Genomic DNA, 14,819 nt, shown 5'->3' on the forward strand with positions numbered 1-14,819 from the left:
GCCACCTAAAATAATTGCATGCAAAAGAGTGACCAAGAAAAATGCTGAAAAAAAAATTTTTCTTTGGAAAAATATATATTCCTTATAGCAAAAATGAATAGAAAAAAAATGGCACCCCAGTTGTGTTAGAAACTAGAAAAACGATGAATTGTAAATATTGTCAATTTTAATATTCTTCAGTTTTGATTTAAAGTTTTCAATGACATTGAGATTTTGTGATGGAATGATTTCTTCTCTTTGTATGGTAGTTAAAGCTTGCTTATTACCACAATACTAGAAACTTGGCCATAAACAGGAATCTATGTGCATGGTCAGAAACTACCCCATAAACACATTGTTATTTTAAAATCTTGAAGGAGAGAGGATATCAAAGTATACTCTTTATCATTTTCTCTTAGAAAATCTGACATTGTGTTTTGGACTAGTAAATAGAATAGATATTTAGCAGGAAATTTATACGTAGGCCTTTGGGCTTCAAAAATACTTAACCTCTGGCTGGGCGCGGTGGTTCACGCCTATAATCCCAGCACTTTAGGAGGCCAAGGCAGGCGGATCACGAGGTCAGGAGATCGAGACCATCCTGGCTAACACGGTGAAACCCCGTCTCTACTAAAAATACAAAACATTAGCCATGCACGGTGGCGGCACCTGTAGTCCCAGCTACTCAGGAGGCTGAGGCAGGAGAATGGCGTGAACCCGGGAGGCGGAGGCTGCAGTGAGCTGAGATCGCGCCACTGCACTCCAGCCTGGGCGAAAGAGCGAGACTCCGTCTCAAAAAAAAAAAAAAAAAAAGTTATCTCTGTGATCATTCGGGCATATCTGTAATGTTCATGATTTTGACAGTGTCAGCATAGTTTATTTTGTCACATTTGTGCTTTCATGAACATAAAACCTTTAATTCGTTTTCTTTAAAAGGTACAGTAGCATCATTTTAGTTAAGCAGAACAAGTTTCACTTCATGTGAATCAATCAATGAGGGAAAATACAAATTTTGATAAAGACACCAGTGAGTATTTTACTGATTAATGGGATGCATTATTTAGCTTTATGCTTGCAGACTGGCTCAAGATTTAGATCTTAGTACATTGGGAAAAGTTTCAGGTATAGAACATGTCCTAACTTTTGTTATGTTAACATTCAAGCTAGAGTTTAATACTCCTCTGATGAAGGTATTAAATAATGTAGGTTTCTAAGCTGTATGCAACTAAAGCATATTTGTTTCATGACCAACATCTATATCCTGTGATGTTATTCAGTGAGTGAAATGCAGGTCAACTCTACACAAAGCCTTTTTTTGTTTTCCTATTTCATCTTCTCCATCTCTCCTTTCTTATTATAGCATGTTTTTTTCACTCTCAGGAAAGAACATTTATGCAGGGCTTGCTTACCCCAACAAAGCATAGCACAGGCAGGGCTGACACAAAATCAAGGGGAGAAGTTTGAAAAAAGAGAACTGCTGGGTTTAAATGTTCAGTGATTTACTTGTTGTATTAGTCCGTTTTCACGCTGCTGCTGAAGACATCTGAGACTGGGCAATTTACAGAAGAAAGAGGTTTATTGGACTTACAATTCCACATGGCTGAGGAGGCCTCAAAATCATAGTAGAAGACAAGGAGGAGCAAGTCACATCTTATGTGGATGGCAGGAGGCAAAAAGAGAGCTTCTGCAGAGAAACCCCCATTTATAAAAACCATCAGATCTCATGAGACTCATTCATTCACTATCAGGAGAACAGCGCAGGAAAGACCCACCCCCATAATTAAATCACCTCCCACCGGGTTCCTCCCACATCATGGGAGTTACAATTCAAGATGAGATTTGGGTGGGGACACAGCCAAACCATATCACTTGTTGAATGTGCTTGGATTGTACGGAGTGGGGCTGAGCTGCTGACGTGTGGCTTCCTCCACTTTGGGGCCATTTTCTTGTTGTATAAACTGAATCATGTGCCTGTCCTCATTTGGCTTCACGTTAGAACCAAAAGATGAGACATGTGCCCTTTAAATGGACTTTTAGTCACATTTTGTAACATAATAAATCTAATTTTCAATGAATATACCAACGTATATATCTAGAATAAGCCACTTGCCTCAGGAAAACATATGTCAACATACTTACATGCAATAAACACCAACTGAAGCTTAACTTTTTCTAACAATTCTGAAGTCTCTCAAAACATTTAATACTTATTTTCAGGAATTGCTTTCAGAGCCATAAGCACATTTTTACAAATACTGCCAACAGTGATATAATATCTTTATCCATTAACATTCAATTGAATTTTTTGCAAATGATCAAAAAGTCATTCAGAGTAAATTCTGTTGTATAATGCAGATGATCAAGCTGAGTATTTGCCAGGTTTTTATTTTAGAAAAGAGATGTTGCTATAACATAAGTAAATAGATTCTTATATGTGGCAGATAAATTTACTTGTAATCCGTTCTAGAGTGAAATTGTAAAAAATATTTATTACATATAAGCATTGTCGTCATTCTAAGGATTATTGAATAATGAATATAAAATGTTCTTGTGTATTTGTGTATGTGTATATAATTTTTTGAAAGTTTCTTTATCCTATTGACCCTTCTCATAAACAGTAGCATATATATATTTTATTATACATAATAGAATTTACATAGGAACATTGTCTTTTTCCCAGTAATGCTGATTCTAAACTAGATTATGTAAATTTCATGTAACATGGCAGTGAACATTAAGAATAGTGGGGTGCTAAAGATATTTAGAAATGATTTTTAAAACTTATATTTCAAACTTATAGAAGGATATTGTCATTTTTAAATAATGTAAAGAAAGAATGCCCCAAACTATCTCTTTAATAAAGTTTTTTAAAAATAAAAAACCAGCCGGGCGCAGTGGCTCAAGCCTGTAATCCCAGCATTTTGGGAGGCCGAGAAGGGCGGATCATGAGGTCAGGAGATCGAGACCATCCTGGCTAACACGGTGAAACCCCGTCTCTACTAAAAAATACAAAAAACTAGCCGGGCGCGGTGGTGGGCGCCTGTAGTCCCAGCTACTCGGGAGGCTGAGGCAGGAGAATGGTGTGAACCCGGGAGGCGGAGCTTGCAGTGAGCTGAGATCTGGCCACTGCACCCCAGCCTGGGCGACAGAGCGAGACTCCGTCTCAAAAAATAAATAAATAAAAAATAAAAAACCATTTGTTCAACACTTTATGATGTATATGGTGGGTTTTTTTGTAACAACTAGAGAAAATTGCTGTTATCATGATTCCCATTTGAAGAGGAGCCTATGAAGTTTCATTAGCAGTAAATCATCTTGCTCAAGATCACAGAGCAGTAAGTGTTGGAACTGGAATAAACCTAGATTCTCCGACTCCAAATCTGTGCGTGTGTGTGTTTAATGTTTAACTTTTATTTTAAAAATTCAGGGTACATGTGCAGGTTTGTTACACAGGTAAACTCATGACTCGGGGGTTTAGTGTACAGATTATTTTGTCACCCAGGTACTAAGCATAGTGCCCGTCAGTTTTTTTCCCTGAGCCTCTCCCATCTCCCATTTTCCTCCCTCAAGTAGGTCCCAGTGTCTGTTGTTCCCCTTTTTCAATCCACGTGTTCTCATCATTTAGCTCCCACTTGTAAATAAGAACATGCAATATTTGGTTTTCTGTTGCTGTGTTAGTTTTCTAAGGATAATGGCCTCCAGTTCCATCCATGTTCCTGTAAAGGACATATTCTTTTTTATGGCTGCATAGTATTCCATGGTATATATGTACTGCATTTTCTTTATCCAGTCTACTTGTTGATGGGCATTTAGGTTGAATCCCTGTCTTTGCTATTGTGAATAGTACTGCAATAAATAGACAAGTGCATGTATCTTTATGATAGAATGCAAATCCTGTGGGTTTTTTACTAAGATAATTTACATGTGAATACTTTGCAGTAGGAAAATGGAGTGTAAATCAAAGAGCATTCAATAAGATCTAGTCCTGGCTCTGTCCTGAGTAGCTCTCTGATCTTAGACAGTTTATGCCATCTCCTTGGGCCTTAGTATATTAATTTGTCAAATACATCTCCTTAAAACATAGAACACAGGAACCATAACAAATAAGACAGATAATTCTGACTTTATAAAAATTTCTTGTGCCTTAAAGTTAAAAGATAATAAACTTGGAGAAAATATTTGCAACATATATAGCAGAGAAAAGATTAACATGCAGAACACGTAGCCAATTCCAAAAGACAAATAATGTGATTTAACCATATAAAGTAAACAAGGAACAAATGAGTGAAAGCATAGAAAAAATCTGAGACAATAAATGTCGCCAGGCACCTGAGAGAAGCTGTTTCTTACGACTGACTGCTCATTTAATATTTCAGTTTTTTAACAAGGCGTAAAGAAAATACATTGTGGAACGAAGTTTTCATCATGTGACAAAAGAAGACATGCCCATTCTTCAGAAACAAATTTCCTTAGGACTTGATATGGTCTGGCTCTGTGTCCCCACCCAAATCTCATCCTGAACTGGAATTGGAGTTGTAATCCCCACGTGTTGGGGGAAGAGACCTCGTGGGAGGTGATTAGATCGTGGGGGCAGTTCCCCCATGCTGTTCTCATGATAACGAGTCTCATGAGATCTTTGGTTTTGTACGTGTCTGGCATTTCTTCTGCTGGCACTTCTCTCTCCTGATGCCATGTGAAGGACATATTTGCTTCTCCTTGTGCCGTAACTGTAAGTTTCCTAAGGCCTCCATGCACAGCTGTGAGCCAATTAAACCTCTTTCCTTTGTGAATTACCCAGTGTTGGGCAGCTTTTTACAGCAGCGTAAGAACAGACTAATACAAGACTCAATAGGAGGGATTTGGCATTTGATGATTTGCATAGGAAACACTGATTTCCTGATACAGTGCATGACATCTTCAGCAGTGCTTTTTCTCAGACATGGGCAACTCAGGTGGATGCTCATCATATCCTTGTTTTTAATTTCAAATTTATGTATTCCTTTAATAAAATTAACATATAATCAAGGGTTTAAGAAATACCTATCAGTACAGAAAGGCCCCAGTCTTCCCTGCCAGTATTCACAGCTCCACAGACATAAATACTTTAAATATTTTTGGGTTATGTCCTCTCATAGTTATTTCCATAGCTTCCAATGATGACGTGTGTTTGCTGTGATATTTTGCTTTATCCATATTAATCATTTTTACTGGGGCTTTCTGCTCTGAGAGATGAGGATTTACCTCATACTCTCAATGCAGTCATATTATTATTCTTAGCATCTCTATTTTTTAATCTTTGTAATCTTATACCTTTACTTTTCATCAACTTGGTTTCATCAACTGTTGACTTCTTTTTAAAGTGAGGATTTAAAGAAAAATAGGTTGGACATGTTGGCTCAGGCCTGTAGTACTAACACATTGGGAGTACGAAGCGGGAGAACTGCCTGAGCCCAGGAGTGTGAGACCAACCTGGGCAACATAAGGAGACTCTGTCTCTACAAAATAATCACAACAATTTAAAAATTAGCTGGGTGTTGGGGCACGTGCCTGTAGTCTCAGCTACTCAGGAAGCTGAGGCAGGAGGATCACTTGAGTACCAGTGTTTGAGGCTGCAGTCAGCTGTGATTGCGCCATTGCACTGCTGCCTGGTGTCAGAACAAGACCCTAATGTTTCTAAAAATTTGTTTTCATAAATAAATTAAAGAATAAAATAAAAACATTAGTTCCTGTATCTTTCCCTTTCAGCTGTCCTCCATCCTGAATCACAACTTCTGTCATCTGGTTTTTTTTTGTTTTTGTTTTTGTTTTTGTTGTGATAATTTTACTGTTCTATCACAACAAAATATTTTGTGCTTTGTATGTTGATTCTAAAAGTTTAGAGTCAATAACCAGTTTATATTTTAGTTTTCCTGGAGTTTGTAATCACCTTTTCAGGACTTGTAGTCTCTTCTCTTATCATTGCCTAAAGTTACTTCTCAAGGGTAGGGCAGGTCTCTCAACTCTCCATTTATTTGGCTGCCTACCTCCAGTGTCCACTGACCAGTCTCCAGACACAGCAGTCATTTGACCATTTCTTTCCTTGCCTTCCTGGATAAAAATTCATTTCCTGGATCCCGTGTCTTTTTCCTTTCCTGTACTACACCCAATATTTTTTCTGGAGCACATCCTCAAATTCTTAGGAAAGGGTGTGTGAGCAAGTCCATCTTCTGATCCCTCATGTGTCTAAAAATATCTATTCTACCCTCAAACTCCTCTAGTAATTTTGCTATATATGAAAGCCTGGATTGAAAACAATTTCCCCCCAGAATTTAAAGACTCTTCAGTATCTTTTAGTAGCCAGTGGTGTGCTGTAGCCTGATGTAAGTTGCATGCTTGCCACTTTATATGTGAATTGGTTTGTTTCTGGAAGGTGGTCTGATTTTTCTTCCTCCTTGAGTTCTGAAATTTTACCGTGATGTGTCTACTTGCACTTCTTTCCCATTCATTGTGCTAGAATTCCTTGGGATCACTCAGTCTGGAGGTTGACGTATTTCAGCTCTGGGAAATTATTTTCCATCACCCCTTTGAAAATATCTTCCTTTCACTGTTAGTCAAATAGTGTACTTCCTAGATTGAGTATTGTATCTCTTTTTTTTTGAAACTGAGTCTTGCTCTGTCGCCCAGGCTGGAGTGTAGTGGCGTGATCTCGGCTCACTGCAAGTTCCACCTCCCGGGTTCATGCCATTCTCCTGCTTCAGCCACCTGAGTAGCTGGGACTACAGGTGCCTGCCACCACACCCGGCTAATTTTTTTGTATTTTTTAGTAGAGGCGGGGTTTCACCGTGCTTGCCAGGATGGTCTTCATCTCCTGACCTCGTGATCTGTCCACCTCAGCCTCCCAGAGTGCTGGGATTTACAGGCATGAGCCACTGCACCCAGCCCAGTATTGTATCTCTTTTAAACATATTTTCCATGTCTTTGTACTTTCGTTTTTCTTTCTGACATATTTACACAACATTTCTCCCACATTTCCTCCTTAGAATTATATATTTTTTAACTTGCAAAAGCTGTTTTTTGGTATCTGATTCTGTTTAGCACCACCTTGGTGATTTATCACTACTTATGATCTCCACTAATCTCTTTGATGATGTTAGAGTTTTACGTTTTCAGTATTTGCCAGATTTTCTCCATGATCATTTTTTCTGCTTATTTACCATAGTGTCTCTCTTTCATGTTGAGAATATTTCTCAAATGCCTGGTGATTTCCTGGATATCTGTTCACATTTGAGGATAAGTTAATAAGGAGATGACTGGGAGCCAAAACCAGGCCACTCAAAACACATTCACATTCATCTGAAAATGATGCCCTGGTTGACATAAAACTATAAAGCATGGGCCGGGCATGGTGGTTCATGCCTGTAATCCCAGCACTTTGGGAGGCTGAGGCAGGCAGATCACCTGAGGTCAGGAGTTCGAGACCAGCCTGGCCAACATGGTGAAACCCTGTCTCTACTAAAAATACAAAAATTAGCCAGGCGTAGTGGCACACGCCTGTAAATCCCAGCTTCTCGGGAGGCTGAGGCAGGAGAATTGCTTGAACCCAGGAGGCGGGGGTTGCAGTAAGCCAAGATCGTGCCACCGCACCGTAGCCTGGCCGACAGAGCGAGATTCTGTCTCAAAAAAACAAAACAACAAAAAAAAACCTACAAAGCATGGTCTGAAAAACCTGAAGCTGTGGCAAAGAGACCTACTGTCTTTCACCAGAATCTTCAATTTTTGACAGAAACATGGGCATAATCCCAATTGCTAACCCTGACTGCCCCCATCACAGCTGCCGTCTCCAGCCTTGCTTCCTCCTTGCCCCGGCTCCAAGCCTGGAGGGGCTCTGCAGAGATTCCGTAGTGAATGAGCTGTTGTCTCAGGCTTTAAACAGTCACTCATGCTCTTTCTTCCACCTCTGTGGAGGCCACATTGGACTGTGACATTAGTGAGAAACAAACATTTCTTATTATGCTGAGCCACTGAGATTTGGGGGTTGTTTGTTACCACAACATAGCCTACTTCACCCTGACTACTAAACTGCCCAATTTCCTCACCAGTGAAGCTAGCCTCATTGGTGAGGAATAAACTCTATAGCGCCTCACTCTTAAACATAAATGCATAAGCAAGATTCATCAGATATTTGAGGGAAGTGTTCACATGAAGAACAGACTCTTAATAAATCAGAAGCAGAGGAACCCATAGGGAACAGAGACAATGCAACGAATAGAAGAAAATATTTGTTTTAAAGGCCGGGTGCGGTGGCTCACGCCTGTAATCCCAGCACTGGGAGGCCAGGGTGGGCGATCACCTGAGGTCAGGAGTTTGAGACCAGCCTGGCCAACCTAGTGAAACCCATCTCTACTAAAAAATACAAAAATTAGCTGGGTGTGGTGGCATGCATCTGTAGTCCCAGCTGCTAGAGAGGCTGAGGTGGGAGGATCGCTTGAACCCAGGAGGCGGAGGTTGCAGTGAGCCACAATCACGCCACTGCACTCCAGCCTGGGCAATGGAGTGAGATCCTGTCTCAAAAAAAAAAAAAAAAAAAAAAAAGGCTGGGCCCAGTGGCTCACACCTGTAATCCCGGCACTTTGGGAGGCTGAGATGGGTGGATCACAACGTCAGGAGATCGAGACCATCCTTGCTAACATGGTAAAACCCCATCTTTACTAAAAAAATACAAAAAGCTCAGCTGGGCGTGGTGGTGGGCGCCTGTAGTCCCAGTTACTCAGGAGGCTGAGGCAGGAGAATGGCATAAACCCAGGATGCACAGCTTGCAGTGAGCCGAGATCACGCCACTGCACTGCAGCCTGGGCGGCAGAGCAAAACTCCGTCTCAAAAAAAAAAAAAAAGAATAAAAAGAAAACATTTGTTTTAAAATTATAATTAAAATCTGCAAAGATAAGGAAAGATATTAAACCCATAAAACAAAAAGAAGGTGCTATAGTAAACAATGAGAGAACAAGAAAGAGCTTTTGGAAATAAATAATATGGTAGAAAGTAAGATAAATAAATAGATATGCAAATGTTCATAGCAGTTTTATTTATAATAGTTCCAAACTGGAAACTACCCAGATGTTCTTCAGTGGGTGAGTGATTAAACAAATTGTAGTACATTTATACTGTGCAAATACTAACAGTAAAAACAGATAAAGTGTTAACACACACATAGCTTAGAAGAAATTATGCTGAGTGAAAAAAGGCTAATCATAAAAAAAAAGGAAGGTTGCATGATTTTATCTATGTAACATTTATGAAACAACACAATTTTAGAAATGGAGAACATATTAGTGGTTGTCAGGGATTAGGAATGAGGGAAGAGGGAATGGATATGTTGATTGAGTGGTAACATGCAGGACTCTTACGGCTATGGTACTGTTGTGTATCTTGATTTTGATGGTGGCTATCCAAGACAACACAAGTGATAAAATTGCAAAAAGTTATGCCAAGCACACACACAAACACACGCGGGCATGTGTAACTTGTGAAATCTGAATGAACTCTGTAGATTGTACCATTTTCAATTTTTTTATAGTAGCTGTATGTTTAATATTGCTGTAAAGATACACTTTTCTTATATAATTATTGTTAATAATTTGAGGATGTTTATTGCATTCTATTTTTGGTGGGAAAAAAATGTAACATACTTGTATTTAGCACAACGTTGTGAAATACAAAAAACATGTAACTGAGTAAGCAGGATTTTTCTATTCCTAGCCCATTTCTGAGGACTAAATCATGAACTGCTCCCAATGTAATTAAGTATTTCTTGCAATAGCTGGGCACCAAGTTTAAGATTTATTAATTTTCTCCTCTCAGTATAGGCAGCAATTCACCATTTTCTTTCAGCTCCTTCACGATATCCAATCTTCCCACCAGCTCCCCTTTCACATACAGCTGAGGGTATGCTGGCCAATTTGAATAAGCTTTTAATCCTTGCTGAACTCCTTTATCCTCCAATATATCGAATGTTTCACATTCAACCCCAGTTCTATTTAGTATTTCCAGAATTTGTTTGCTGAATCCACATTTTGCTTCCTGTTTGTTTCCTTTCATAAAGAGCATCACAGAAGCTTTATTTGTCAGCACTTTGAGCCTTTCCTCTAATTTGGGGGCTTTGGGACAAATTGTATCTAGTTCTTCAGATGGTTGTAGCTCCTTAATTATATGAGCTCTCCAGAAACGTGGAGCTGAGGATAGGTAGGCCAATTGGAATAGGCTTTGAGCCCCTGCCAAACCTCTTCATCTGAGAAGACATGAGAACTGCTAAACTAAACATGCTTGTGAAGAATTTCCACCATCTGCTCGCTGAAACCACAGCGTGGGTCTTGAGGAGTCCCTTTCATAAACAGCATGCAGCGGGCAGCATGAGTCAATTTCTTCAAGCGCAGATTGCGATCTGCTTTGAGATGTTCATCAGTGCTGGCTGGGAAGGAGCCACTAGATGCATGTCGCTGAACTTTTTTGGTCAACTCTGGGACATGTGCACCATCTAATCAGTCAATTTTTTGAGAATTATTGAAAAACGGAACAGTGGGAACAGAGCTAATTTCATATTTTTCAGATACTTCAGGACACCTTCAGCTTCCAACTTCACAAATGAAACTTGAGGGTGTTCTTTAGCTAACTCTGCCATAACTTCGTTCATCTGTGCACATTGTGGAACCTGTGGTGCCCAGAAGTGGGCCACAAAGAGGGACTTGGCTTTGAGGTGCAGCAGCTCTTCAAACTGCCCGGCTGAGCTGACCTCTTCTACTGCTGCTGCAGCCGCCTCAGCTGCCCTTGCCACCATGCCGCCACCACCACCAATTTCAATTTTTCAGTTGTGATATTGTACTATAGTTGTTCAGGATGTTAACAGCGAGGGAGTCTGGGGGAAGGGTGCATGAGACATCCCAGTACATTTCTTTGCATTTTGAAATAATATTTCCTGTGAATCTGTAATTATTTCAAAATAAAAAGCTTTAAAAATCTTCAAATAAATAAACAGATACTTTGGAAGATAAAGTCAATCACATATCCCAGAAAGAACAAAAAAGACAGTGTGGAGGACAGAAGGAGAGAAGGGAAGGGGAAAGATAAGAAAATTAGAGAATCAATTCAGAGGTGCGTGATAATATTAAGAATTCCAGAGAGAACAGAGTAAACAAAGGAGAAGAAACTAAAATAATAAAAATCGACACCAACTTGAGAACGCGTGCTTTTGTGCAGAAGGGGCTTCCCGACTGCCCACTGCAGTGATGCAGAAAGGCCCACCTCACCGGAATGACCTTTCAGAACACTGAGAGGCAAGGAGAACACCTGTGCTGGATTGTCTCTTGTCAACCTGATGACACCACCTTTCTTCTGAGGTTGGGAACTGTATTTCCCAGAATTCTGTTCCAAAGGTGGCAGGGATGGAGCTGAGCTTAGGCTCGGTGAACGTCTGATTTGAGTACGGCTCCTGCAGGGTGCCCTGCCTGCCAACAGCAGAGACCAACATTGAGCCCATGATGTAGCACTGTTATTTGGGGGAATCAACAGTTTAAGTAACGTGGACCATTTCCATCCTGCCAAGAGCACCGCTTTGTTCTCACTGGAGATGGATTGCCTTCCTGTCCACAATGGTTCCTCCAAAATGGTCATGTCTGGACTCACGGAATACCTAATGCATGGTAGCGGCACTCTTCCTAGCTGTGCTTCTGACAAGGAACTCATTTCACAGCAAATGAAGTGCAGCAATGTGCTCACGAAAGCATCATGTTGTTAATGCCTTTATTTGGAATTTGCTGGTCTTACCATGTTTGCCATCATCCTGAAGCTTGGCTTGATAGAGTGGCAGAATGGGCTTTTGAAAATTCAGTTATGGTGCCAGTTGGCAAAATCACTTTGTGGAGCTGATTTAGTACCCGATGAGATGCAGAACATACTCTCTATCAGTGGCCAGTTTATAATGTAGTTTCCCCCATAGCAAAGATACGAAGTTTTAAAAATCAAGGAATAGTGTCTTTCACTGTACATCTAATGATCTACCAAAGTTTTGGCTTTTTATTCCCACAACATTAAACTCTGCTAGTTTGCAGGTCTGGGTTTCCAGGGCAGGAATACTTCCACCGGGGAACACAATGGTGGGTCCATTTAACAGGAGTCTGAGACTGTCATCTGGTCACTTTGTCAGACAAATAAAATGGTTTCTGTGCTAGATGGGATAACTGATCTTGATTATCAAGGGTAAATTGGTTCGCTACTGCACAATGGAGGCAAGAAGTACCCGAGCTCCAGGAGATCCTCCTGGTAATCTCCTGACACTCCCATGCTCTGTAGTAAAAGTTAGAGAAAACTATAGCAACCAGAACAAGCGGAACAGGGTCGCACAGAAATTTCAAGAATGAAGATTGAGGTCATCATACTAGACCAAAAAACAAATTAAAAAACTGATTGGGCCGGGCACAATGGCTCACACCTGTAATCCTAGCACTTTGGAAGGCCGAGATGGGCAGATCACGAGGTCAGGAGATCGAGACCGTCCTGGCTAACACAGTGAAACCCCGTCTCTACTAAAAAAATACAAAACACTCAGCCGGGCGCGGTGGCGGGCGCCTTTAGTCCCAGCTACTCAGGAGGCTGAGGCAGGAGAATGGCGTGAACCCAAGGAGGCGGAGGTTGCAGTGAGCCGAGATCACGCCACTGCACTCCATTCTGAATGACAAAGGAAGGCTCTGTCTCAAAAAAAAAAAAAAAAGACTGGCTGAGTGCTTGCTGGGGACGAGTGTGATAGGAAATGAGTGGTGGGAGAAGGGAATTATAAATACCAATTATGGCCATGTGACCAGTTCCAGAAACAAGTACTGTAGTCATTAGAGATATTTTCTGTATTGCTTAGATATGGACATTTGTATATATAAACTGATATTTTTCTTTGCTTTCTCTCCCATTCCAATACCCTCTAATAGTATCAGTGTATGAATCATGGTTACCTCTATGGTTCAGTTTTAGGTTATAGGATAGCAAGATAAGACTGTGAATCAGAAGATAAACATTTATTCACAGATGGATAAAGTGGAACTCTGGGTTTCTTTTTTTAGGGTTGGTTGTATGAAAAATAATTGAATCATATAATGTAAAAGCATAATGTTGCTAGTATCTTTATTTAGAAGTTAAAGATTAAAAATAGGGTGTATGGATGCTGAGCTGATGAAGGAGTAGACTGTGCTGGATTACCTGGTGTTAACTCAGCACAATTCTCACTCATTTTTAAGGCTGAGAGCTACATTTTCCAGAATGGTTTCCTTTTCTATGTGATTTTTGGTTAGAGTATGCTCATGAGAGAAACTTGTATAAGATTTGGAAGATGGAAGTGAATCAGTTGCAGCTAAATGCGCAGGTAGGCAAGAGCTTCACGGTGGCTTCCCTGCAAACTCTTGAGAGAATAATTGGTGGAAGCTTCTCAGAGATTCCCGAGAATTTCAGTAAGCTTTTGAGAACCACCTCTCCTCAGTGATTCAGACTGAGATGTTTAGCATAGATTTCTCTGATTTTTGGTGACAGATCCAGTGACCTCTGCTCCTTCAGCTCTTCCAATAGTCATGAAAGATCCTAATTTTATATTAATTTCCTTATCCACAGAATGTGTAGGCAGAGCATGATGGTGCACACCTGTAGTCCCAGCTGCTTAGGAGGCTGAGGCAGGTGGATTGTGTGAGTCCAGGAGTTCAAGACCAGCTTGGGCAAAGTAGTGAGATCTGTCTCTTAAAAGAAGGAAGATGACAGAATACATAAAATGACAAGATTCTAAAAGCTTCCAGAGAGAATAAAAGATTGCATATAGAGAATGAGAAGTCAGCATGGCATTGAATGTATCAACAGTAACAATCTAGATGAAAATGAAGCCAGGCCTTTATAATTCTGAGGGAAATTGATTTCTAAGACAGAATTCTGTATCCAGCTTAATCAATGGTGAGGGTAAAACAAAGACATTTACAGACGTGAAAAGTTTCAGGATCTTATGTCTACTTCCGTCATGAAGCAATTAAAGGATATGCAACATTAAAATTAGAAAATGAGCCTAAGAACCCAAGAAACCGAAGGGATTTGGAAAACAAGGAAGCCAATGCAGGAGAGAAGAGAATTCACAGGATGATGGTTGAGTGAATTTCCAGTATGGAAGTTGTGCAATGGGCCCAAGGGCCAGGCAAGGCTGGGCAGCAGGATAGAAAGCTGTTGGGGAAGGCCGGGCACAGTGGCTCATGCCTGTAATCCCAGCATTTTGGGAGGCCAAGGCTGGCAGATCACGAAGTCAGGAGTTCGAGACCAGCCTGGCCAACATGGTGAAACCCTGTCTCTACTAAAAAACAAAAAAATTAGCCAGGCATGGTGGCACGCACCTGTAATCCCAGCTACTTGGAAGGCTGAGGCAGGAGAATCACCTGAACCTGGGAGGTAGAGGTTGCAGTGAGCCAAGATTGTGCCACTGCACTTCGGCCTGGGACAGAGCAAGACTCCGTCTCAAAAAAAAAAAATCTGTTGGGGAGACGTGGCCCAGGGAAACAAACATATGTGGGATCAGTGGATTACCTGATGCATTCCCCCACATTAAAAGGAGTTCTTCAGCTCTCTCAGAGAGTTTAGGAAAAATTAGTAATAGTACCTAGAAAATGAAGCAAATGAAAAAATGCGATAATTTTTAACTCCTGGAAAAAACAAATGTACAAGAAAGGGAAATACAACCATACTGTATTACGTAGCTCATCAGTGAATGGTATTGTCAACAAAAAGAGTCAAACTGTACAATATTTGAAGAGATTTATTCTGAGCTAAATATGAGTGACCATAGCCTGTGACAC

The 14,819-nt window shown here is 40.5% G+C and overlaps 1 long non-coding RNA gene and 1 pseudogene across 3 annotated transcripts in view; one reads left to right on the plus strand and one right to left on the minus strand.

Moving 5' to 3' along the window:
• The window catches only part of LOC144340585 (uncharacterized), a 149,330-nt gene that overhangs the window by 35,932 nt on the left and 98,579 nt on the right, over window positions 1-14,819 (plus strand). The window lies entirely within an intron of this gene.
• LOC144340584 (glutaredoxin-3 pseudogene) lies at window positions 9,593-13,109 on the minus strand (annotated as a pseudogene). The gene has a single exon (XR_013416852.1). The product of XR_013416852.1 is annotated as a glutaredoxin-3 pseudogene (transcript).

The sequence above is a fragment of the Macaca mulatta genome, chromosome 4, assembly GCF_049350105.2.
Source record: "Macaca mulatta isolate MMU2019108-1 chromosome 4, T2T-MMU8v2.0, whole genome shotgun sequence".
NCBI lineage: Eukaryota > Metazoa > Chordata > Mammalia > Primates > Cercopithecidae > Macaca > Macaca mulatta.